General features: G+C 44.7%; 1 long non-coding RNA gene across 1 annotated transcript; it reads right to left on the bottom strand.

The window, feature by feature from the left end:
- Nucleotides 1–8,236: 8,236 nt before the first annotated feature.
- On the bottom strand, nt 8,237–26,742 carry LOC115296901. Its single transcript, XR_003911128.1, has 4 exons — nt 26,584–26,742; nt 23,393–23,515; nt 10,754–10,978; nt 8,237–8,849 (listed from the first exon to the last, which is right to left on the bottom strand). It is a non-coding gene; the product is annotated as an uncharacterized LOC115296901 (long non-coding RNA).
- Between the last annotated feature and the right edge of the window lie 364 nt (nt 26,743–27,106).

Here is a 27,106-nt window from a genome sequence, read left to right as displayed (position 1 = left end):
CATCTGACTTCGGTTCAGGTCGTGATCTTGTGGTTTGTGAGTTCGAGCCCTGAATTGGGCTCTCTGCTGACAGCACAGAGCCCACTTCAGGTCCCCTGTCCACCTCTCTCTCTGCCCCTCCCGTGTTTGTACTCTCTCTCTTTAAAAAAAAAAAAAAAAAAAAAGCCAGTTTAGAGGAAGTGTGGAAATGCAGGGCTTTATTGTCTTATGCAGTGGTTATCAGCCATGGCAATTGAAAGGCTGATCAAAGTTCTCTATCATAAAATTATAGAATCAATATTAAAATTGGAGAGGATGTTTGCCATGAAAGTGGGCCCAACTTGTGAGGTATGCAGAAATATTCACTTGGATGTCTACCTCTCCAGGCTATGAAGTCTGTTAGGGCAGCAAAAATAGAGTTTTTCCACAGGGGACCAGACCCACAGAACCTAACACAACTTCTACAAATGTGTTCAGCAAAGGCTCCTATTGAACTTTAAGGAAGAAATGTACTACTTTACACAATACTCTAACAAAATGCTACATAAATAAAAGAACTGATGATCTACCTATAAAAAATAGTGGGAGATTCAAAAGAATATGAAACACAAATAAAAATCAAGTACTCTGTAACTCCTTACAACACTGGGTGCTTGTTAAAAATTATATCAATAAAAATGGAGTTTCACAAACAACAGCCAAATTATGGAAAGAGCCTAACTGTCCATCAGCTGATGAATAAATAAAGAAGATGTGGTTTCTCTATGCAATGGAGTACTACTTGGCAATGAGAAAGATTGATATCATGCTATTTGCAGCAAAATGGATAGAACTGGAAGGTATTATGCTGAGTGAAATAAGTCAGTCAGAGAAGGACAAATATCATATGTTTTCACTTATATGTGGATCTTGAGAAACTTAACAGAAGTCTATGGGGGAAGGCAAGGGGAAAAATAGTTACAAATAGAGAGGGAGAGAGGCAAACCACAAGAGATTCTTAAATACAGAGAACAAACTGAGGGTGGCTGGGGGGAAGGGGGGGAAATGGGTGATGGGCATCGAGGAGGGCACTTATTGGGGTGAGCACTGGGTGTTGTATGTAAGCCAATTTGACAATAAGTTATATTAAAATAAAATAAAAATGGAGTTTCACAAACACAAGGTTGAATCAATAAAACAGACCAAGGAGTATGTATTGGATGGCCTGATGTCCATAAAATTAAAAACAAGCAAAACCAGCTATGGAAAACAATCTAGAGGTTCCCAAAAAATTAAAAATGGAATTATCCCACATGGCTGACCAATTCCAGTATAATCAGGATCTCGAAGAGGTATTTGTATGTTCGTGTTTATTGTAGCACTGTTCACAATACTCAAAAGGTAGAAGTAATCCATGTGTTCATCAGTGGATGAATGACACATGTGGTCAATGCATACAATGGGATATTATCCAACCTTCAAAAGGAAGAGAATTCTGACACAGGCTACAACCTAGATGACCCTTGAGGACACTACACCAAGTGAAGTAAGCCAGTCCACTCATAAGAAGTTCCTGGAAGAGCCAAAATTACAGACAGAAAGCCGAGGGCTGTTGCCAGCACCTGGGAGGGGTGAGGGGGAGGGAGCAGGGAGTCCAAGTTTAATGGGGGCAGAGTTTCAGTTTTGCAAGATGAAAACAGTTCTGAGGTGGATGACAGTGATGTTTGCAAGACAAAGTGCATGTCCTTAATGCCACTGACTAGCACACTGAAAAAGAGTTAAGATGATACATTTTATGTTTTGTGCTTTTTACCACAACTAACATTTTTTAAAGGGAGGGAGAAAAAAAAAAAACAGGCAAAACTAAACCATGATGTAAGATGAGGGCTAACGCCATAAAAGGGGCACAGGGTGGGCTCCTGGGTGCTGGTCGTGCTCTGTTTTTTTATCTAAGTGCCGGTCATATGAGTGTTTTCAATTTTTGAACTTTTAGCACATTATACATTTAGGCTTTTGGAACTCTTCTTAAGGATGTTACAGTTAAATGAAAAGTTAAAAAAACTATATTGACAAAAACAATAACCCAATTATACAAGAAAGGCCACAAAAACACAAGATCATCCAAAGTCTGTGATAACATAGGATAGACTATTAGCTTTTGCTCACGTTTTATTCAGTAAAAGCTCCTGGAGCACCCAAGTTTATGAAGCAGCTTCTGTTTTTGTTTTCACTGCCACTTCTGTTAACGGCCAAGACCACCCAATGAAAGGCAGATTTTTTGTTTTAACTTTCTTTCAGGACCCCCTTCCCCTAAAGGCCACGTGGCCAAATCCAGGCTCAGTCAAACAGTTGGAGTGGAAACTGACTCAGGTGTGTGGAGAGCTCATGATGTGAGCTTTGTAGGGATTAGGTAAATCACAGGTGCACCCTCACCTGGACCAGGCAGCAGCTTACTCATTAATCTGGTGCTTACCAGGCGGGCGCTCCCGAGTTCCCCTCTCTCTCTGCCCGGCAGGCTGGTGGCTTTGGATTGGTTCCCAGTTTTGGGCTCCCCTGCCAGTCCCCTTTTCCACTCCAGCCAAAACTTCTCCCTGCAGGTATCCAGACCATAAACCCAGGGCTCTGTCAGATTCTATTCACTGCTGGATTTCCCAGCGGAGCTAACGTCTCAGGTTTCTTTCCCTGTTTGTTCACACTTTCCCAAGGTCTGCTCCCCCGCAATGTTCTCAAGCTTCAAGTTGTGATCTGAACTAGTTTCTCCAGGAGAGGGCCTAGATCTCCTTTCCCTCTCTGCTTCCTCACCTTTCTCCCAAAGCTTTTATTTGTACATTTATCCCAAATTCCTTCACTCGGCTTAAACCTAAGTCCACAGAAGGCATCAAGGGCTCACAGAAGCCTGCTCTACATTTCACTTCCTTTTGGTCCTTTTAATCCAGTCTTTAAAAACAATAATAATATTGATATTGTTATTATACATATCTAAATTAAAATAAATAATATATAAACTACTATAAAATACATTAAATTATATAAATAATAATATGCTTAGCACCAAGCTCTTGAAACAATGCTCACAATATCTTTATTCGTCAAGGAGTCCACTGGAGCTCAGAGAGGTAACTTGCCTCTGATCCCACAAGTGGCAAAGCCAAGGCACAAGCTCGGCCTGGATTTGCGTGAGAGCCTATTAGAGCAGGTGTACTTGGAGCCCCGCCTACATTCCAGTGAGCTGAGGTCCAACGTGGAGGGCTTCCGCCATTTTCCTTGGGTCCCTTGACGTGCGGAACTCACTGGCTTCCTCTAACCACCGTTAGAACATTAACAGGGAATCATGTCAAGGATTTAAAGAAGCCTTAGAGGTCTTCTGGTCACACCCTTCGGTTTTAAACATCACCTAGAAGCCCGGGGCAGTCTGCTGACCTTTGATTTTACCCATCTCAACGGGATAGCAGATGTGTGGCAGCTCAGCGGAACCCAGCTTTGGGGAAACACGTCTCTGGAGTTGAAACTGGCTTTGTATAAGATGATCTGAAAGAGGAAAGTGAGTAGCGGATGAACAAGGCAGAGTAACACCTCTCAAGCCACACCCTACCATCTTTAAGTTGGGGGGTCAGGTGACAATAAAAGAGACCAAATCTTGAGGTAAAATAGAATAACCTGAATTTTTTCTGAGCCAGCTCTTTTCCCCTGAGAAAGCAGCAGAAGAGTTAGATTTACCCTTCATGTGCCAGGCCCTGACCGCCCTCGAGCAGGACCTGCTGTCTCTCTCTGGCCTGCATGGATGCACACAAGGGCTTCTCTATCCTCAGGAAGCTACTGCCTGTAGCAGCAACCATCAGGCATCCAGAGACAAATAAGGCCAAAATTTCGGGTCAGTTCTTTCCAACAGGAGGGATTTTTTTTTTCATTTTCATTTTTCAAAATTTGCTCAAGATTTTCAGAAAGTAGAAACAAACTCCATTCTTCAAAGTGGAGGGCTTGAGAAGATGTGTTTCCTAATGACAGACACATTTTTCCAACCAGAGTCAAATAATTTTAAAATTATTTTTTTAATTTTTTTTAATTTTTTTTAAAATTTATCATTAAAAAAAATTTTTTTAATTTAAATGCTGCTTTTTCATTTCTACAAGGAGTGACCCTATCGGAAATGGTCTATCTGCTTAAATTTCACATGAAAATCAGACCCGTCAGGTCACAACTCAATCTAGCCTTGTCCACTTTCTGGTTTCACGGCCCTTTGATCTGTCAAGAGAGAACAGTGGTTGGCCCCCACTAGTGAGCTGCAATTCCCTGGGAATTCATGCATAATCTCTGTGACCACCACCCCCAATTTAAGAAAAGCCAAAGACCAGGGGCGCCTGGGTGGCTCACTCAGTTAAGCATCCAACTCCAGCTCAGGTCATGATCTCATGGTTCATGGGTTTGAGCCCCATGTTGAGCTCTGTGCTGACAGCTCAGATCCTGGAATTGGCTTTGGATTCTGTGTCTCCCTCTCTCTCTACCCTCCCCCACTCACACTCTGTGTGTGTGTGTGTGTGTGTGTGTGTGTGTGTGTGTGTGTCTCTGTCTCTGACAGAAATAAGTAAGCATTAAAAAAATAATAATAAAAAGAAAAGCTGAAGACCAGTGCTACATTCTCATCTAGTCTTTCCCCCCACCCCAGAAACGCCATGGTAGAAAACATTGTCAACTGCTGAATGCTAACTGTTTCCTGCGGAGCAGCAGAGCTTAGATGCACGATGCCTCACTTTTGCCGGATATGGGCCTATTGGTGGGAAATAACGAGTTCCTCTTTTTAGCTGCTTTCCATCATTTCTGGAGACAAGCTTCCCAGCTACCAAAACAAAATGTTTCCCAGTTTTTCCTCCCACACCTATGAACTTTGGCCCTTGATTAAGTCCTGGATTCCCCTCAAAACAGAACTGGACTCTGTCCAACTGATTTCTTCAGGTTCTTCAAACATTAACTCCACAGAAGTTATCAGAAGAGGTTTGTGTGTTCTTTCTCCTTTCTTCCTGGCTTTGGAGTTGATTCTTGAGGCTCCAGCTGGGAAGTCAGAGGGAGCACATCAGTCACATTTGGCCCACATTCACCAGAAGCAGGAGAAGGAAGCCTCGTTATAGGTGTGTGCGACCGACAGGCGCTCTGCTTCCCTTTCGGGTCCTGTGAGTTGCTGCACGGGAACAGGTGGAAAGGGCAGTCCAAGGAACATTCCTGGACTGCAAGAGTCCAGTTATTCCATTGCTGGCAGTGAGACTCTGGGCCGTTTCCCTCACAGCCAGACCCACCGAAGCTGCCTGACTTTCGACATTCCCCACCTTCCCCAACCTAGGCCAAGAGCCAGGACTGGTTCTTCAAGCTGAGCTCTAGGGGAAGATCCAACCTCATTGGAAAGAGACCTCCTGGGACCCTCAATGAAAGCCTGGGGCTGTCTGTTCCCAGTGGAGGCTGAAGACTTATAGGCAGGAGCCGTTAGGGGGCAGCATGAGCTAACTCCTTGTTTCAATCTCAGGGCGCCTCAGAGAGCAGGAGCACCAGGGTCAGTGTCAGCAGAAAGACAAGCTAGAAAGACACGAGGGGAGGGGCGAGATGGGAGACAGAGAAACACCCCTCAGAGCCCAAAGCTGTGCCAGTGAAACACTGCTCTTGAAAGAGCCAGGCTGCATGTCCTGGCACATGCTGGGAGTATAAAACTACAGAGATACAGGCTTCTGAGAGGAGCCGACACCTCCTGCCCCATTAGGCAGCATTTGATGGGCTCTTTGGCCTCAGGGCAGAGAAGCCAGTGTGCGTGCAGGGAGCTGAGAACAGGGGGGAGGTGGGGAGCTCTGGCGAAGAGCTCCTTGTGTCACTTCACTCTTCAGCCTTCTGGAAGGAGAGGACAAAGGAGTGCCTTGCTGCTGGCAGACACTGGGGGCATGGCTGGGTTTGACAAGGAAGGATGAACTACGATCGCACCAATCGGGATATATCATCTTTGCCTGTGTATGAGGTGACCCAATTCTGAGGCCAGTGCTTGGCTCGGAACAGATGTGTATCACGCTCCCAGCTCCCAACCGCTGGCCTTGCCAGAGAGGTAAGAACGTGGCATCCTTCCACAAGACAAACGGGAGCTGGCACCTGGGCAGGCGCCTCCTTGTAAGAGCAGCTCTCCATCTCCAAGCGCTCCCAGCAATGAGGATTGGCCTCTGTCCCTCCTCCCACAGGATACCTTTCTGATTCACCAAGGTTCCCACCCAAGGGGAGAGCTCAGGCGTGTTGGAAAGAAATCCTGGAGCTGTGGAGTGAGCCTTTCTAGTGCAGGTCACCAGAGTCAGAGAGCAAAGGGGACTTGAGCAATCTTACTCATTTCCTCCCACAAGCTCTTCAGGACAGCCCTGATTCATGACATCATGGGATCTGGAGACCTTTGAAGGACCGAGTCCCCAAAGTAGGACAGATTCAAGTGTCAAGCTGAAGATGACAGGTGACCAAACTCCCAACCCCGAGCTCTCACTACATGCACAGACCCTAGGGTTCCCACTTCTTTCTCCTCCCCACCTCCATACACCCCATCTCCCCACCAGCCTTGTGCCTTTCATTTCCTCTCCTCCCTGATATCCACCCTGGTCTCAGAATATGGCAAGCAAGTCCCTCACTCTCCCTACACTGCCTGGCGCTGTAGTTTCATCTGATGCTATGCCAGGCATTTCCCTATGGAGCGATTACTGTTCATTGAACACCATTCACAAATATTTTGTTCTCAAATCCTGCCCCCTGAAATCTTGTTTCAGGACCAGAACAGGCAGGCTAGCAAGACTGATGGCACCAGGACCCATGAGCGCCCCCAGTTCTGCCTCTTTGGCCATGGGAGTCTGCCCCTGGGCCTTCCTCCTCCCTCCTCATTCCATCCAAGTTGTTTCAAGTGAAAACAACTAGGGAGCCTCTAAACCTAGGACGTGCTAATTATAGAAGTAACACTCACAATCTAGAATAGAATGCACTTGGAACTGAATGGGAGAACTTCACATTGCTGGGAGGGCTTCCCATTTCCAACAGCATTGGGTTAGGTATTCAGATGAACTTTCCCACTAAAAAACAATGTTAAAGAGCTGGACAACATATAAAAGAACTCCAAGTCTTTCTGTTTTATTTCTTCAGTATTGAGAAGGAAATATTGGCTGTTGGTGCAGGGAATAATGGATGACTGTCAATCACTTCTCTCTGATCATACTAGCAGCAGAAACAAACTTACTGCTGCTGTAATTCGAAAATAAGACTGGTACTTGTCATTTTCATAAAGTTGTTTTTACAGATTATTAAAAAAATACTATTATAGGCAAAAACTATGTTGTTTGAATATTGGTGCAATTTGTTTGTTTGCTAAGACTAATTTCACCTACCTAAAGACAGCCCTGTTCTACCCTGTAGGGCTCCTCTTGGCTGCCTCGCTGCTGTACTGTTCCTATACAGAGAAGACAGAAACAATCTGCCCGTGTTATTTGTAGCCATTGGAAGAAACCTTTCAACTCTGCTCCAACACCCCACCCCGCCATGTCTGTATTAAATTGCCATTAGATCTTCTCTTCTCTTGACCTTAAATGTTAGATTTTTAGTTCCAGTCTAGACTGTCTATGTAGATTTTGGGCACATTCATCACCCTCCTTAAGCCTGTTTGTTCATCTCTAAAATGGTATAGTAATAGTCAGTACCTCATGCTGTTGTAAAGATTAAATATGATAAGGCAGATAAGTAATCGGGCACCACACACCCAGCCAATTATTGTTAGTTTTTACTATTGTTATTACTATTAGTATCAACCAATAAAAGGTCACGACTGGCATCTTGTTCAACCAAATATCCAATGTCTGAATCTCTTCTGAAACATTCAACAAAGCACTCAAACTTTCCCAATGAGAGAGACATACTTCTACCCAAACTGGTTTAATCCATCTTTTTTTTTAATTTTTTATTATGTTTATTTATTATTGAGACAGAAACAGAGCATGAGTAGGGGAGGGGCAGAGAGAGAGAGAGGGTGACACAGAATCTAAAGCAGGCTCCAGGCTCTGAGCTGTCAGCACACAGTCCAACATGGGGCTTGAACCCACGAATGTGAGATCATGACCTGAGCCAAAGTCGGCCATTTAACCAACTGAGCCACCCAGGCACCCCGTGAGTCGAGTCCATCTTTCAAAACCCTTGACTGACTTGAAGTTCCATCCTCATATGTTGAAAATGAAGTCTAATTCCAGACACATAGCCCTCCTCCTTGGAGTCAAAGTTTAGTCTCTCTACCTTAGCATATGAATATGGTTATCACATCCTTTTTTTTTTTTCTTACTTCCCTATCTGTCCCTAGTTCTTTCGACCTTTCTGGCACAGTGTGGTCTCAAGTCCTGCACCATACCAGGTGCTTTTGACAAATGTGGACAGTGGCTGTTTCCCTCTTAAGTGTGATGCCTTACTAACGTGGCTCACTCCTGATGTTGAGCTTCTCTGATGCAACCTGACCACCAATGAGCATGGAGGCATTGCATCTACTAGTGGCTTCTTCTTACTCTACTATTGTCTAAAACCCTTTTAAGTCTTCTTCACTGCTCCACATCGCCCCATCTCAGTCTTGGGCCATTCATTTACTCACCCAAGTGAAGAAAGTGACACATTTTCTTCTTAGATTCAGCCCATTTTCAAGCTTCTCAAGACATATTCAGGTCTTGTTGAGCACCCAACAAATTTGTTAGACTTTTATGATTTCATATGGATGACACCTGAGGAAAGTGTTGGGGAGTCCTCTCCTCTGGGCGGAGCCACCTCTGACATTGTGAATTCTTCCCATCAGTTATTTCCACCAGGCCATCTTGCTCCACTGCCTTCTGTCTCTGAACCATCTTCTGCACATTCTACACTTCCTAAAGGAGACATCAAAAGTCTTTGGGATAAGAAGGAGGGAAGCATTCACGGGAGGAAGGAGAAGAAGAAAGAATTAAAGTACAAAAGTGTAGCAGAACAACAAAAAAGAGTGAGCAAAATGGACATTAGAGGAAAAAAACAAATTAATACAAATAATTGGCTAAGTTAAAAAAAGAAGAGGGAGAAAAAGTTGGAAGAAGTAGATATAACAAAGAGTTTTAAGTGCAGTCACTATGGAAAACAATATGAAGCATCCTTAAAAAATCAAAAATAGAATTAACATATGACCCAGCAATCTCATTTCTGGCTACATACCCAAAGGAAATAAATTGGGTTCACGAAGAGTTGTCTGTATTCCCATGGTTTACTCACAATAGGCAAGACATGGAAACGACCTGTGCCCTTCGACGGATGAATGGATAAAGGAAAGGTAATATATACAGGTGATGAAATATGGTTCAGCCTTTAAAAAGAAGAAGATCCTGCCATTTGTGACAACATGGGTGGACCTGAGGACACTGCTACATGAAGTAAGCCAGACAGAGAGAGAGACATACTATCTGATCTCATTTACAGGTGGGATAGTCAAATTCATAGAAGCAGAGAGTAGAATGGTGGTTGCCAGGGGCAGAGGGAAGGCTGAAGTAGGGTGGTGTTGGTCAAAGGGTTTCAGTTATGCAAGATGACTAACAGATAAGAAATAAGTTCTAGAGGTCTAATGCCCAACCTGGTGGCTAGAGTTAACAATACTGTATTGTATACTTGAAAGTTGTGAAGGGGATAGGTCTAAAGTGAAATCTTCTTATACATGCTCACTCACACTCACACACACACACACACATAACGCACACACACAATGGAAACTACGTAGAGTGGTAGATATGTTAGTTTGATTGTGGTGATCTTTTCACAATATATACACATATCAAAACATCAACTTGTGTACCTTAAATATACACAATAGTTTGTATGTCAAAGATATCTCCATAAAGCTGTTTAAAAAAGAATTTTAGGGGTGCCTGGGTGGCTCAGTTGGTTAAGGGTCCGGCTTCAGCTCAGGTCATGATCTCACGGTTTGTGGGTTTGAGCCCTGTGTCAGGCTCTGTGCTGACAGCTAGCTCAGAGCCTGGAGGCTGCTTCAGATTCTGTGTTTCCCTCTCTCTCTCACCCTCCCCTGCTTGCACTGTCTCTCTCTGTCTCTCAAAAATAAATAAAAAACATTTAAAAAATTAAAAAATAAATAAATAAAAGATATAAAAATTTTTTTAAAAAGAATTTTACCTTTTTTTTTAAGTTTATCTATTTATTTTGAGAGAGAGAGAGAGAGAGAGCATGCACACAAGCAGAGAAGGGGCAGTGAGAGAGTGGCAAAGAGAGAATCCCAAGCAGGCTCCTTGCTGTCAGTGTAGATCCCAACATGGGGCTTGAACTCATGGACCTTGAGATTATGACCTGAGCTGAAATCAAGAGTTTTAAAAATGAAAAGCAAAAAGCATATTGTAACAAGAATGGCAAGATAAAAACCTAGAAGGGCAGCAGGAAAGGCAGAACCTGATGGTAATGGGGCCACTGAAGAGGTCAGGGCTGCTAGACTGAGATGTCGTCCAGGCAAGCCCTCCGCCCCGGGATGGGAACTGAGCGCCAGGTTTCCATGCTTGTTACCAGCCTGGCTAATAGTGACCTCAGACGGACAGCGACAAGAGCTTCCCAACCATGATCTAAAAATGCTGGTTTGGCAGAAGGAGATTTTCACTTCCTGAAAGTCTTTAGGCATAGAAAATATCCCCATTGGTCTCTGCTGAAAACAACCTCCTAGAAAGGTGGACTTGGAGTGAATATAAGCCTCAAAAACAAAACTTGATCCTACTCCATTCTGTACCTCAGACGTAGCCCTGCACCTCACCTTGCCTGAAGTTTTCCAAACATTTGCGGAATGCAACTGTTTGCTAGTTCGCTGAATAGACCGTTTACTCCTGGAAGCAGAGCTCCGCCTGTTCTGTGAAGCAGCCCAAGCCATCAGGAGTCAGATCTTAGCCACCCTCCGCGCTCAGTGTCCACAGATACGCTCTGGCCTGGCTGCCTGCCATTCGCGGGCCTTACGTGTACTTCTGGATCACAGTTTCTTCCTCTGGAAAACAGAAACGAATAGGATGCTCACAGTCACACATTTATTCCTATGAGATTTTGGTTGTTCTGTGAGAGAGGGAGGCTGTTTCCTTACACATACACCACCCGTGTGTCATACCCACCGAAGTCTCATACGCTTGTTAGATGTGCTTCTGGCCTTAGAGATCTGTCAAACCGAAGAAAATATGCTCTAATAGAGACAGAATGCTCAGAAAACATGTCTTTAAAGCAATACGTCCCAGATATGTTTGTGAGCAACATCTAGCAGAAAACACATTTTACATTTTTATGCAGGACAGATGCACACGCAGCTGAAACAAAGGGTCCGGAAACAGCATTCAATCCTCCTATATGTGGTGCATCCACTGTGATGTTTTCTATTCTGTTTCATTTTGTAAGTACGGGATGTAACTTACTAACAGGTTACAATTCACAGCTTGAAAAACATTGGCCACGGGGCTTCCAAAGGGAGATGACCGATTCAACATACAGACTGATCACCCCTCCCTTCAAAGATCCTATTAACATGGTAATAAAGGAACAAAATGGCATAGACCCACAGGACAAAGACACAGAAGAGGGATATCAGCAGGCGGGAGACTCAAACAGGTTTTAGAAGATAGATCACCAGGTTTGATCCCAGCGAATGTCAAAACAAAACAGAACAGAACAGAACACGACAAAACAAACCCACAGTGCTACAGCACACATTTCAGTTGCCTACCAATAGCACTTGTCTTACTGTTCCTTATAATAGGATTCCGATTTTGTTTAAAATCCCCACATTCTATGGCAAAGTCATGTTGTCAGAGAAGACCAATTCCGTCTTCAGTTCCAGGGAGTAGATCTCAAATAGTAGAGGGTAATTATATTAGTTTTATTCCCTTTATCTAATGATTTGTTCAGGAAGGGGCATAACACCTCGCCTGGAATGTAGGACCATGAAACAAAGTCTGCCCAGGAAGGGACTGATTCTGGGAAATATTCACAGTTTGAAAGAGTCAGAGGAAGAAATAGTCCCAATAAACACTGCTGCCATATTTTTTCTACGAAGGGAGTTATCCAATGCACCCTGGCAGAATTTTTTTTAGTGGTGGAGGGTGTTAAGTCTTGAGTCCCAGGTGATGTAATTCAGCCATTAAGTTAGTCAGCACTGGAGCCATCTTACTTCAGAACTTTTTTTTTAATGTTTGTTTATTTTTGAGAGAGAGAGAGAGAGAGAAAGAGAGAGAGAGAATCCAAAGAAGGCTCCAGGCTCTGAGCTGTCAGCATAGTCTGACGTGGGCTTGAACTCACAAACTGTGAGATTATGACCTGAGCCAAAGTTGAATGCTTAACCGACTGAGCCACCCAGGTTCCCCACTTCAAGACTTATTATATAAGATAATAAATTCACCTGTAGAATGAGCCATTCTTAGTTGGGCTTTCTTTAGTATCAACAAAGCATCCTAACTAATATTCCAAGGCATGTCACTATACAATTCTACAACACTAGGGATAAATTTAAAAGCTTTGAACTTCCAAGGAAGGGAAGGCCAGGTAATACACAAAGAAATAAGATTGAAAATGGTATCAGACAACAAGTACAACATTAGATGCTAGAAGAACAATCAATGACTTCAAAATTCTAAGAGAAGACAATTTTCTACCTTGAATTCTGTAATCAGCAAACTACTAATCAAAAATGAAAGCAGGTAAAAGCATTTTTACACATTCATGGATAAGAATATTATCTCCCATACACCTTGTCCTAAGAGTAGTAGTCGATGGGTTTCAGGGAAAGGAAAGAATAAAAAAAGAAGAAGAAAGGATATAGAGATCTAGGAACCAGTGACCCCAATTAGCAGGGTGGGAAACATGCCAAGTTTGCTGAAGGTCTTGAGAATAACCAGTCCAGTGGGAGCAGAAAGATGGAAAGATCCAGGAGAAAACCAATTAGGCTTGACAGAGTAGATAATGTGGTAGATCTAGTGACAAAGTGATAATCAGGAAGAGGTTAAAGATAAATTATTAATGATTTATTGCTGCATGACAAATTACCCCAAGACTTACAGATAATAAACATTTATTATCTCCCAGGTTCTGAGGGTCAGGAATCTGGGAGCAGCTTCACTGAGAGATCCTGGCACAGATTCTCTGCTAAAGTTCCAGTCAAGGTGTCGGTTGGGCTCCAGTCACCTGCAAGCCTCACTGGGCTGTGGGCTCGGCTTCCAGCATGGCTCACTCACACAGCAGTTGGAGGAGGCCTCAGTTCCTACTGGCTGTTGGTAATAGGCCACAGTCACTTCCCACATGGACCTGTCCATAAGGTTGATCACATGGCCTCACAACATGGCAACTAGTTTTCCCCAGAACAAGCAAATCTGTGGGAAAGATCAAGGAGGAGGCTGTAAGGCCTCTTATGATCTAGCCTTGGAAGTCACATGCCATCATGTCATATTTGTTGGAAGCAATTCACTGGGTACAGCCCATGCACAACACAGGTGCTCTCCATTTTAAAAGGAAAGGGGTTAAAGGCAACTTGGACATATTTTAAACTGCCCCATATATGTCTATAAAAAGAGTGCATGAGTCATGAATGAGACAAATAGGCAACTTAAAGGAAGACAAAAGGCTACAGAAAAATACAAATATAACACAAGCTCTGACTTGCTGTAAATAATATCACCAGTTTGGGTTTTATAAAGTGATTACCAATTTTATTAAAAACAGTGATACAGCTGTATGAGGAGAATGAGGAGAGATGAATTGGTGAGAATAAGAGAGCTGACTTCTCATTAATCCTAAGAGGAAGTCAACAAACCCTACCTAGAATTGATCAATTAAAAATGGCACTATAATCAAGAGAGTGTGGTATCAGCAAAAGAGTGAACAAATACATCAGTGGAACAGATGCCTTATGATCTTGACACCTCATCATATCCCCATACACCCCCTTCCTTCCTACTCCCTGATAGCACTGATGGAGACAACTATGGATCATCTGTGCCAGGGACACCTCATTCTGCCATTCAGCTGGGCGCAGCAAGTGGTACCAAAGAGGTCCCCTCCTGGACCCCATCCAACCCCACCCCACGCCCAGTCCCTACAACAGCTGACCTCAGATGTTGTCATCAAGCCCCACTCTTGTTGTCCCCTACAACAGGTGGCCTTGCTGCCTACTCAACAAGGAAAGTAAGGCTCATCAAGCATGAATTCCCAGAAATTCCCAGGGCTCACCCTCCTTTTGCTTCCTCCCCAGGCTGAAAGGATGAGTCCTGCCCCTCGTGCCCCACTGGTGGCTCACCTGCATGCAGACCCTGCCCTCCCTTCTAGAGAACTCCTCCTTGCTTTCTCTCTCTCCTCCTCCCCTTATCCCTTGGTCTTGACATCCAGATACTTCCCATTTACAACCAGAATGGTAATCAACACAAACAACAAAATGTTCTCCTGGCCATAGCAGGAATCATAGGAACAGTCCCCTTGGTGGAGCCATGATGTCAAGCTGACTTTCACTGGTGGGAGCCAGAGAGAGGTGAATCATGAGGGCATGGGTGGGGCAACCAGGCAAAGGGGTGGGGCTGGATTTGAAGAGTGTGCTCCTCTCTTGGTGTGTTACTCCCTGGTCTTTTCCAGGCACTCCTAATCTCCCTCCAGACACACCTCTAGAGAAACAAGTCATCTTCTTGATTGAATCCCATGACAACCCCCCACCCCAACCTCCAACAAAACCAAGCAAACAGAAACAAACCCACCAAATTTCTCCTCCACCCTGTGTGCCTTGTCTCCTTCTGCCTCTGTCGCTGTCTTTGCCAAATTGTCTCAGAGTAGTTTCACTTAGTGTCTTTGTTATTTTCACCTGGGAGTCCCTGTATTCTGGCTCCTGCCCCTCGCCACCCCCAGCCACCATCCAGCTCTTAGTAAAGTCACCAGTTAGCACCGGATTTCCAAATCCACTGAGCACTTTTCTCTTCATCTTAATAACCGTCTGCACTGTGTTGACTCACTCCTCTTCCTTCTTGGAATTTGCTTTTCCCTGACTTCCGTTCCCACCTTGCCCTTGGTTCTTGTCCCCTGGCCCCCCACAATGACCTTGCCTTCTCAGGCAGTTTCAAGAGCTCACTTACCCTCTTACCTGTTGGATTGTTATAGAGGGCTCCTTGCCAGGAGTCTCTGTGTCCCACTGTACACACTCCTGTGAGTACTGACCTTCTACACACTTTCATATTCCCCATATACTCTCATGGCTCCCCAGCTTGTCTTTTGTCCCAATTATCTGCAACAAGTTTCCCCAAAGGGGATGAAATCTGAGGCTCTAGTCCAAGGAGTGATCTAGGTACCAGCAAAGGCCAAATACTCAGGAGGGAGTAAGAAAGGCTTTGGATAGCACTGTTGGGCATGCAGCCTGGAGCTGTGGGCTCCCTTTGTTTCCTTCAGGAGACTCCTGTGAGCTTCATGGAGTCAGTGGGGGTTGGAGCTCACAGGTGCAGGGAGAGAAGGGTCCCATCCAGGGCTCAGAGTAGTTCAAGTTTTGGGCTCTCCTGGATAGTAAATCAAATTGCCCTGGGCCTTCCTTGCTTGGCCCACAGGCTCCACATTAGACCACAGTAAACACCCTCAGCTGTTTCACACATATGTTCTGGCTTCAGTCACCCAAGTGCAGTTTTTAATTCTATAGTACAAGCATGTGTCTGTTTTCAGCCTGATTTGGGGGCAGGGGAAGGAGGAGGTTATTTAGGCATTTTATATGAAGAATCCACCCAAGTGAACATTGCTTTTCTTTAATTAGAACAAATAAAAACCACAGTTTGTATAGAATAGAAATTGCATGAAACACAATAAGCATGAACAGAATAGTCTACTACAACCTGCATTTTTGTAAACGGGCATCCTGAGTGACATCCTGACCATCTACTGGTTAGACACATACCTAGAAGTATCATTTAAAGTCAGTTCTCAGAACTCAGTCATTTCGAATATACCAGAAACTAATGTAACACTTGAGGCAACATGGATCAAATAGAAAAACAAATCATTCCAGTTTAGCGACTAATAATAAGATAATAAGGTTATACCTACTGTAAAAATGTCATCAAGCTGGGAAAATGTTTTCTGAGAGCAGAAAATTTGAGCCAGATGATGAAAAAGACAGATATGGAGAATTTGGGAAGAATGCCTACTGGTCTAGGGTCAGGATGGGGAGGGGGTTTTGTACCTTGGGGAGTTCCCCTCAATTGCAGGCAGCTATCAGGGAAGCCCTACAGGGAAAACAGGCTACCACATGATCATATCCAAAGCACGGGGCAGCTATGGCCTGAGTACCAACACTCCCTTTCTAACTTTTTTCTTAAATTATGGTACAACTTCCAGATTGATATCTAAGCCATGGCCTCTTTTCATATCTCTTTAAAACATCTCCCATAGGGGTGCCTGGGTGGCTCAGTCAGTTAAACATCCAGCTTCGGCTCAGGTCATGATCTCACAGTTCAGTTCTTGAGTTTGAGCCCACATTGAGCTCTGTGCTGACATCTCAGAGCTGGAGCCTGCTTTGAATTCTGTGTCTCCCTCTCTCTCTGCCCCTACCCTGCTCACATTCTGTCTCCTATGTCTCTCTCAAAAATAAATATACATTTAAAAATACATTTAAAACATCCCCCCCATAGATGTCAATAAGTTTTTCTAGCCCAATATATTGAAAAAGCAAGGTCTAAATCTCAATAAACTTGACCCTACTCCAGGCATCCCTGTATCAACAGCATGGCTGTGGTCCACTCAGCTGGGAAGCATCCTTGATTCTTCCTACTGTGTCACCACCAAACCTCCAAGCCCATTTGTCATTCTCCACATCTGTGGCTTCCACCTCATTCAAGCCACCATTGTTTTCTGCCTGTATTTCTAGAAAAGCCTCCTAAGTTGTCTCCTTGATCCCATTTTTGATCCCAACCCCATAATTTATTCACACAGCAGATAGAATCAGCATTTTAAAGGTGAGTTCCCTGTGGCACTCAAGGTCAATTCCAGCTTCTGGAGGATAGCCTTCTCCCACGGGTGGGCTTCAGCTCCTGCCTTCCTCTCCTCTCTCCAGCCAGTGCTTCAACTTGCAGTGAAAATTCTCTGCTTATGTGTGTTTCATTCCCATTGACTTCTTTTGCATGTGCAAATACATTCCAAAGAGAAATCAAGTTCCCTTTCAGACTAAAGTGCAAAATAGAGTTTGGCTTATCTCCTAAGAAGGCCAAACTCCAAGCCAATCTTGTAAAAATTTTTTGACTTCTTTAAAATTCTTGAAAAGCAATTGCTGGTCCCTTGCCATGCTCCCTGGCGCAGTGCTCCCCACCCATGTCCCTCCAGCACCACTGGCTGCCTTTGGTCAACGCCACAGCTGGGCTTTGCCCCTTCAGAAGCCGATGCTCCAGCGAGGGCGGTGGATTTATGTTGCAAGGTTACACGGTGTATAAATCTGGGCCTCAGGAATCAAGGACTGTGACATTTTTACAGCCTCCTCCTTCAAGCCCCTGCATGGATATGAAGCAACTGGAGGGAAAGAACATCTGGTTTCACTTTTTTTACTCACTACTACAGTTCCCATCTGACAAAACCCTGGCTCTTGCCAGGGTTCTGGTCCTTGGCTGAATGAATGAGCAGTGAGGCAGCATTCTGCTAGACATCTTGCTTTTCCTGTCTCATCATGGTGTAAAGAAACCACCAGGGATGAAAAGATCACCACCACTGCATTGTAACAAAGCATTTGCCTGAATAAAAACCTGGGTGGCAACCTGCCTGCCTGCAGGAAGATAAGGAGAGACATTTCTGGGAGAGGAGAAGGAGAACCTTCAGGGCCTCTCCAGGAATAGGGCTGTGGTCGGGACCCATGTGCAATGAATGCTGGGACTTGTAGTCCCTGTGGGCAAGGCATCAGTGCAGCATCCAGAGCTCCTTCTCACCACAGACCACAAGAACCTGGGACAGGACCTACCAAAGTAATAATTACCATGGCAGCTAACGCTCACATTGGGAGCATGCACACCAAAGGTAAGAAGTCACTTTGATTAAGTGCATCTTTCTGGGTATGACATATCTCATGTTCAACATTGCTCAGGCAGCAGCCCACCTTTTCTTTTCATCTGATGGAAAACATCATATTGGAGCTGGTTTAGAAAAATGTGCTCCTCCTTGCCTGTGCAATCAGTAGCAGTCTGGGTAATATGCCAGCAGGGATGATCGAAGCAATCAGGAAGACGTCCTCTTGAAGATAGGCCCCTTGCAGTGAACAGAACCTTGGATCTCCCAGTCTCTAATCACTATATATGGCTTGGCTTAGTCAGACCCAGTGATGAGAGCAGTAATCCTTCATCATCTGCTCCCCAAAGGACACACTGGCCCAAATGGGGCAGGACAGAAAGCAAGCAAAACAAAGTCTGAGTTGAACATTGCACTGTGGCCTTATGAGGACAGACAAAACAGCAACATCTGCCCTTAGGTCTACAATCCATGCTCTCCAGAATTCCAAAAGCAGATGATAGGTAACCCCACCTCAAAACTTCTCTGAAGTCCTCATGGCATATTAAATAAGCTCTTCTCTACAAATATATTTTTAATACCTCTTAACTATTCTCCCACTCACATGTAAAATTCTAGTCAAGAGGGTTATTTGCTAGTGCTAATAGTGACCTTTTATTGAGCACTTACTGTGTGCTATGAGTTCTCATTGTCTCCCTTAATCCTACCTCAATCCTGGAAGGTAGGTCCTATGATGTCTATTTCTCAGCTGATGAAACAGATGTACAAAAGTTAAGGTTTTCTACCACCTGCTATCAGCAAACCTGAAACAGCCAGCAGGTAGCTGTACTGGAGGTGACCACATAGCCAAGTTGACGGTCAGCATAGGGAATTAGTGGTTTCCTGCCTCAAAAGGGCCTCATGTTGTCTGGTAGGACTGGTGAGTGGCCTCTCTCACACTCTGCTCCCACAGTTTAATCCCATGAGCCCTCACCAACACCCCCTTCTGCCCTGAGTTCACCTCCAGTGGTGACCCTTTTCCACAAGGGCTACATGAGGAACTTTAAAAACTACTGATGCCAGGGCCCCAACCCAGAGGTTCTGACATCATGAGTCTGAGAGGTGAGCCTGGGCATGAAGAAGAATTAAACATTCCCCCAGGTGATTCTAACATATGACCAAAGTTGAGTACTCCTTACCTAAACTTCTCTGTCATCAGAAAAACGGCATTAATTGGGTGCTGTACCAGAGGGGAAAAAACCCCAATTCCACAGGTACCTGTCATGGGCACCCAATCCCATCTCCCTACAAGGAAGAAGAAAGTCTCCCCCAGAGATCAAAGGCAGGTAGTTTCTCAAGGACTTCACTCTCACCAAACTCCCTCTTCCTTACCCCTTCCATCTCTGCTGTTGCCCTCCGAGAGGTAATTCAAACACAGTTTATGGGACTTCTGCATACTGTCCTCTTTTATTAATTGAAGCTTCTCAAAAGATGGCAACACAGTTTGTCTACTGTCTGTCCTTCCAAATATTCATTCCTCAACCCAATCGAATCCGACTCATCTTACTTCACTAAGACATTTAAGCCAAGCTCACCAGCTGCTCCCATATCACCAATTTTGCCATCTACCAGAACATTTAGCTGTCCGATGCAGGAACCCAATGTCTACTCCTGGCTCCCTGAGGCCACAGTGTCTGGATTTTCTCCCTGCTCTCTGATTGTTCCATTCTCCATTCTGTCTGCCAGACCATCATCCTCTACACAAAGCCCACACGAAGGAGTTCCCCAGAGCTCTACTGTGAGATCTTTGCTCCCCTTATTTTCTGCCCTTTGCCTGAGTGATCTCATCTGCAGCCATGGTTTTCATGCTTACCACCCCCAGATTAATGCCACAGACCCACACATGCAACTGCCTATTTGAAATCCCCATTTCCCCATCCCAAAGGCCTCTCACATTTACCATGTCCTGACTCTGCTCTTCTTCCTCCACATGGCACATCTCTTCACTGTACTAACTCAGTCTAATTGCAGTACATTTCCAAATTCTGTTAGTTCCATTCACTTATCTCTCAAGTTGTACCCTATTCTTCCTGCTTTAGCATCATCTTACAACCCATTTTCCTTTTTCATCTGGGTTACAAAATAACCTCTTTTTAAAAAAATTTTTAATGTTTTTTATTTACTTTTGAGCTACAGAGAGAGACAGTGCTAGCAGGGGAGGGTCAGAGAGAGAGGGAGATACAGAATCTGAAGCAGGCTCCAGGCTCTGAGCTAGCTGTCAGCACAGAGCCTGATGAGGGGCTCGAACCCACGAATCATGAGATCATGACCTGAGCTGAAGTCAGACACTCAACCCACTGAGCCACTCAAGTACCCCCAAATAACCTCTTATTATAAAACCATCATGAAGAGATATCAAAAGTATGTCCACAGTTCTTTGACATGCCTTCCTTTAAAAAGTGGGGTCTAACTCCTTTATTCATGAATGTGGGCTAGACTTAGTGACTTTTTCCTAACAAATAGAGTATGGTTGAAGTGATGGTTTATAACAAAATACCATAGACCAGGTGGTTTAAATAACAGACATCTAGGTATCACAGTTCTAGAGGATGGGAAGTCTAAGATCAAGATGTCAGTGGATTTGGTGTTTACTGAGAGGTGTCTCCCTTACTTGTATATGGCTGCCTTCTCCCTGTGTTCTCACATGGCAGAGAAAGTCTCTTCTTCTTATAGAGGCACTAGTCCTGTAAGATTAGGGCCTTACCCCCACGACCATGTTTAACCTTAATTACCTTCTAATCCCCATCTCCAAGTGCCATAACAGAGTCGGGGTTTCAACATGTAAACTTGAAGTGAACACACATATACAGCCACTTGGGCCTCACTCTCCTAGATCACCCCTTCTGGAGTAAAGCCCACAGCCATGCCACAAGGACTCTCGCACAGCCTGTGGCAAGTTTGACATGGAGAGGAAATGACAATCTGCCAATAAGGAGCACCAACTGGGCAGCCATGAAAGTTAGCCCCCTTGGCCTCCGGTACCTAAAGCCTCAGCCAGTATCATGGCAGCAGCCTCATGGGAGGCCCTGAGCCAGCACCTCTCAGCTAAGCATCTCCAGAAATCCTGACCCAAAGGGAAATGGGCTATTGTCCTAAGTCACTGTATTTTGAAGTAATTCATCACACAGCATTGATAACTAAACCCTTCGTCCCATTTCCTCCTGACCACAGCGAAAGCCATATTTTCAAACTGTGTGTTATGTCATTCTCTTACTTAAAATTCTTTTTTGGCTCCCCAAACTTCCAAAAGAACAGTGAAACTCATGAAAACGGTATCCAAGATTCTTCAGGACCTGGCCTCTTGGCCTCAGTTCTCAAGAGCTCACATAAGGACTTTTTCCTCCAGCAGACCAGAATGATCCCATATCAGATGACCCTCTGAAAGAAATCCCCCTTGAAGTGTCAGATAACACCGCTGAGAGTTGTATGAACAATTATCAACATGCTAATAAACGTTGACCAGCCCATTACCCACTCTGGTCTAGAAAAGTTTATCCTCTGCATCAGTCTCCCCAGCACAGAACGGTGCTAAGTGTGTGGGAGGCATTTGATAAGCCATGTTGATGGAAGGCAGGAGAAAATGAATAATTATCTAATGAAATATAATTATAAATGAAAACAATTATCTAAAACTGTCTGACTTCAATAGCAATCATTGACTGAATCAAAGAGTACAATTCCATCAGACATTCTTAATCAACTTGTCTAGATAAAACCGATGTTTGGGGGGAGACTCCCATTTCAGGAGGCTGGGAATCTTGGAAACAAATTCTGTTTTGCATCTTCCCTTCAGCCAGCTGGAGACAACAGCCCAGCTTGACAGTGAGATGCTCCTTGCTTCCTGCCATGTCCCTGACACCCTAGCCTTCCCTTCAGGCCACCCTGACATGGGTGCCATTTGAAACTGATGGTGAACTTGAAACATTGAGACTTCAGGTTCAGGGTCAGTTTCAGGGGTGTGCCTGTGAGAGGCAAGGATGGGTGGGTCTGAGAGAGGCAGTCCTACCACATTTACTGAAACCACAATGATTTGCTGGAATGTGCACAGACCCTGAGATCATTTCAATGTCTGAGCAGGTTGTAGGGGAGGAAAAGCAGGTGGCATTTTGTACTGTTCATCTGAAGGATCCATTTTTCATACATATTTGGAAATACCAGTTTTAGTCACTGGTGTGAAGAAAACGATTTGTGAGTCAGGATGCCTGGAGGTCCTCCAGAAGGTCATTTAGTTTGGTGGTTGCCTCATCAAAGTGAAGAGCCTGAGTGTTTTTATGCTTAGAAAAAACTTGAACTGCTTGCCCTGGCGGGTAAGGGTCCACGGAGCTGCAGGTGGCCTCAATGTCTCTGGCCTCCTCCGATAGTCACCCACTGGCCCTCATCCTTCACCTGGGGCTGTCACCAGTGCTTCCTTCCATGCCTCCTGTGAGTTGGGAACCTTCCTCCCAGCCCTTAGCCCTAAGTCAGCATCACCTCCCTAAAGGCTTACTCTTCCTCACCTTTCCGGGGAGCCCCTCATTCTGTGCAAGTCAGGCAGAAACATGGAATTTGAATTGGGTAAAGGATTGCTGATAATAATAGCTAAGAACTCTCGCTTCCTCATACCAAAACTTCTGTCCACTGGGCATTGACAACAGAGGTGGAAGCAGGTCTCTTCTTTGCTTTCAACTCTTTTTCTGAAATGAGAGCTTTCTATTTGCGTTTCGCCATATAAGACGCGGAAGGAAAAACATCCAAAATGTCTGGTTTCACTAGAATGTTGATGGTTTCTCTTATCCCCAAGCATTTTCCTGATTGTCTTTAATTAAGAGAAACTGTTTAATCTCTTAAACACTGCCAGCTAATAACTCTTAAGCAGTTACCTCACCGGGGACCGGGAGGTGATTTTTGTGCCGTAAGTGGGAACAGGAGGAGGGGTGACCAGGCCGGCCCACTTTGGTCAAGGGCAAATCTCTGAGGAAGGCCACAGGCAGAAGTTTTAGCTTATGGCTCACAGCAGCGGGGGATGGGTGCATTTGAGGGAGAATTGAAACCAGAAGCACTGGGGCACCTGGGTGGCTCAGTTGGTTAAGCAGTTAAGCATCTGACTTTGACCCAGGCCATGATTTTGAGGTTGGTGTGTTCAAGTCCTGCTTCAGGCTCTTGCTGACAGCTCAAACCATGGAGCCTGCTTTGAATTCTGTGTCTCTGTCTCTCTCTGCCACTCTTCCTCTCACACTCTGTCTCTTTCCCTCTCTCAAAAATAAACATTAAAAATATAATAAAGTAAATAATTATTTATAATAAATAAATAAGTAAATAAATAAGCAAGTAATAAAGCCATTTATTTACGTAAGTAAGCAAGACCATCCTCTGCAGTGTCCGGACAGTAATCTCTTACCCAGAGGCTGGTGCTGTTTCCATAGCACGAATCTTCACCTTATTCTGGACCATTTCATACGTTCGTTGTATGCCTGTCCTTCTTGTTACACTATGAATACCGATTCCTTGATAAAACTCACAGCTGAAAGACAAAACAAAACAAAACAAAACAAAACAAAAAAAGACAGTGCTATAATCAGCCACATTTGCCAGGATGCCCCATCCTGAGTCGGCATGAATGGCGTGCTGGTGAACTGCTCCTACAAAGGGAAGGAGGAGAAAGCCCTGGGGTAGCATTTGCCAATTCCTCTGGGAAAGATACTTCTACCCTGGATGACCATCTAGCAATGCTTCTGAATAATTAAAACTCAGCCCATGGGAATTCATGCGGCACGCCACTACCAAACGCCTCCCCCCGCTTCCCCGTGACCATCTCAAGGATGTTACAATCTGAAGCTCCCTTGACAGCCCCTGAGTAAAGAAAACAAATACCACACTGCCCAACAAGTTTTCTAGAAGAAACCTGAAACAGTATACCAAAATCTGGGTAAGAGCAAATATTCAAGAAAGACTCCATAAGCACTGTGAACAAACCAACCAGGTCATTACGGGAGAAATATATGCTATGGCCTGTCCTGGTTCCCAGCATGTTGGAAGTCGGGGGTCAGGGAGAGTTTCTTGCCTCCTTAATGTTCCTTTGCCCTCTGGTGTGGTCAGAAAGAGCCCGATTCACAGAAAGCTCAATCACCCTAATAGATGGATAATTGCCCTGGATGAGCAAGTTAATCAGGTTAAGAGCCACACCTTTACCAAACAGTTAGATCAAAACCGGAGGTGACCCACATAGGGCACTGAGGACTGAGTCCCAGGCATCTGACATGCAAATAGCTTTCATCTAGACTGAGCTGAGAGGCAAAAGCCTGCAAAGCCTTTTCTGGCCTCAGCTCAGGCCTCAACTTGAAAGTGCCCCAGGTCAACTGGAAATTTCAAGGCTAGGCCAGGTATGAAGCTATGCAGAAAGAGAAAGATAAGACACATATTCCCTTCCCTAACCACCCCAATAAAGCTAACCATACTCCATCTCAGCCACAGGGACAGAAAAAAAGACAAAACCACCGCATCTAAATGAAAGTGTCAGTAAATGGCTCTTGAGACCAGATGCCTCAGCCGTGTCAGGAATGGCTGAGTGCTATGGTTCCTTCTTATCACAGGAAAAAGAATGCAAGAAGTAGATGTTCTGCACCTATGTCACATGTAGATAAAAACAATGAATCTGTTGTTTTGTGGATTTATTGTGTAAACATTTCTTGAGCCCTTACTATATGCCAGTAACTGTGCAAAGCACTGAAGATACAAAAGTGAAAAATCACTTTTTGAGCTTCCCAGCCAGTGGCAGTCTTGACCCCTGCTTGACCAAGATCTAGGAGACCCAGCTGGGCACCCATGGGCATGAGGGTCTGCAAGTTGCAGAGCACAGAGCCATGGGCCAGCAGAGGACAGAGGCTGGTGGTAAAGCCAGCCTTCCGCTGCACAGACAGACCTCACGGAGTTAAGTGGAAACCCGCGCAGGAAACAGACGCCAGGGAGGAGGCAGGAGGACTGAAGCCACAGATGCCAAGGCAGCCAAGTAGGTTTGCGGCGGAGTAGAAGGCAGTATCTGGAAGATATTTGAAGTGATAAAAAAGCAGAGAAGACTTTTTTTTTTCTCTCTAATAGGTTGCCTGTGTCCTCCACTTTTCTTGGAAGGGAGTTATTAAAACCATTATCACTGGTTCAGGATCTCTCAAGCCTCCCATATGCAAAATTCCAGAAATCTAAAGTGCCATCAGTTGTCCCATTAATTGGTGTGCCAGGAAGGAAGGAAAGAAGGAAGGAAGGAAGGAAGGAAGGAAGGAAGGAAGGAAGGAAGGAAGGAAGGATGGAAGGAAGGAGGGAGGGAGGGAGGGAGGGAGGGAGGGAGGGAGGGAAGGAAGGAAGGAAGGAACGAAGGAAGGAAGGAACAGAGGGAGGGAGAAAAGAAAGACAGATTAACAAGTTATGATACACCACTAATTTTCAAACTATTCGAGTCTCATAAATGTTAAAATAAGAAGCTGTGCATATCATAGAATCAGTGGAATGTAGCAGATGGACAATAACATACAGTAAGAAGTCTTAAAAAGGACGCAGACAGGCAGACAGGCAAATAGAAAGGAATGCGATAGTGACCACTGGCTTAGCCTATCTCTAAGACAATAAAATCCGTCAGGAGTCTCATTCACCTGGCTAGGGACCTTTATTAGCATGGTCTGTATTGTTCCATCCTTCTAGACAGTATCTTTTCTCTTGACTCATATCCATCTAGAAGGGAAAAAATTGTCATGAATACCTGGAGACAACTGAGCAGTGTGTTATGTAAAGATAGACAGGTAGATAGGTAGATAGATAGATGGAGAGTACATAGATAAATAGATGATAGATAGATGATGGATAGATAGATGATAGATAATAGATAGATAGAGATATAGTTAAATGAAAGCTTGTAATCTGCGATCCCTTTCGGTACATGTATATAAATTCTGTTTCTTACCCTGGTTGCGTTGGCTACCCCTGGGTAAAAAAGAACTATAGATATGGCATATATAACCTGGTAAAAATGACTAGTGATATTACTGAACACCATGAACTTGGGCGTGGTGGATGAATGATCCTGGGTGGCAGGCAGGCAGCAAAAAGTTAGGTCTTATTCAAAGCAAGGTGTAGGCAAGTTGAAAACAGAAAGACTAAGTGAGACCACTTTGATGGTAAGCCTGGAAGACATGGATTAAGGAGCCATGAGGAAAGGCAGAAGGGATGTGCTCACAAAGACTGGTGGACTGTGTCAGCACAGAACACAGAAAGTCTAGCACAGCAAAGCTAATGGCAGGAAGCTGAAGAACGGCCCTGTCTGCCGCCAGGCTTCCCCTGGTACCAAGGACATCAGTGGAGACAAATTCTGCACATCTGCACCCTTAGATTAAAATGAGGAAGCATTTTTCTCTGTGCCCCCCACAGTGTGTCTTGCCCCTAGGAAAGGCTCAGAGAGTATTTCTGGTTTATCAGTGAAGGGCATTTCTTCATGACAATCCTCCTCAGCAGTTATAAACACTGGCCCTTAGAACTGAGGACATTCCTGCACAGATTATCTGGGCAGACAAGGCCTTTGTCCAGGTTGGACCACCCAAGACTTACCCACATGCTTGCCTGGGGTCTGGAGGAAGGCAGCACCCTCCCTGAGTAGAAGGAAGGTGACCTCAGGCTCTACTGAATAAGAGGTCAGAGCTGGAGGCTCGGGACTGTTCTAGTCCAAACCCTTGGAGTCAGAGGAAGAAACTGGGACCCAGAGGGTGAAGTGTCTGTGAGCAGGACCCAAGCCTCTAGTGCCTGGTCACTGTCTATCACACATGCTCCTCGTGACTCCCTGGTCACACGTGCCCCACTTTAAGAGCATCTGCATATCAGCCTGGGCGTGACGATGGGAGCAAAGGTCTGGCCTCAGCTCAAAAAATAAGATGCACCCATGAATGTGCAGAATGGCAGGTCTCAGACCCTGGCCAGTGCTGGCACAGACTAATGCAAGCAGTGGTTTGTCAGACCAGATGCGCATATTTCTTGAAGTGTCCAGAAGGAATCACAGAGAGCAGAGGAGACAGCATTTGTCAGGAGAGAAGGTGGGGTCTGGTGTTGTGTCATAGCAGCTTCACAGTTCCCCAAC

The sequence above is a fragment of the Suricata suricatta genome, chromosome 7, assembly GCF_006229205.1.
Source record: "Suricata suricatta isolate VVHF042 chromosome 7, meerkat_22Aug2017_6uvM2_HiC, whole genome shotgun sequence".
Classification (NCBI taxonomy): domain Eukaryota; kingdom Metazoa; phylum Chordata; class Mammalia; order Carnivora; family Herpestidae; genus Suricata; species Suricata suricatta.
The sequence above is the reverse complement of the archived record's forward strand: the minus strand, read 5'-3'. Positions and strand labels throughout refer to the sequence as shown.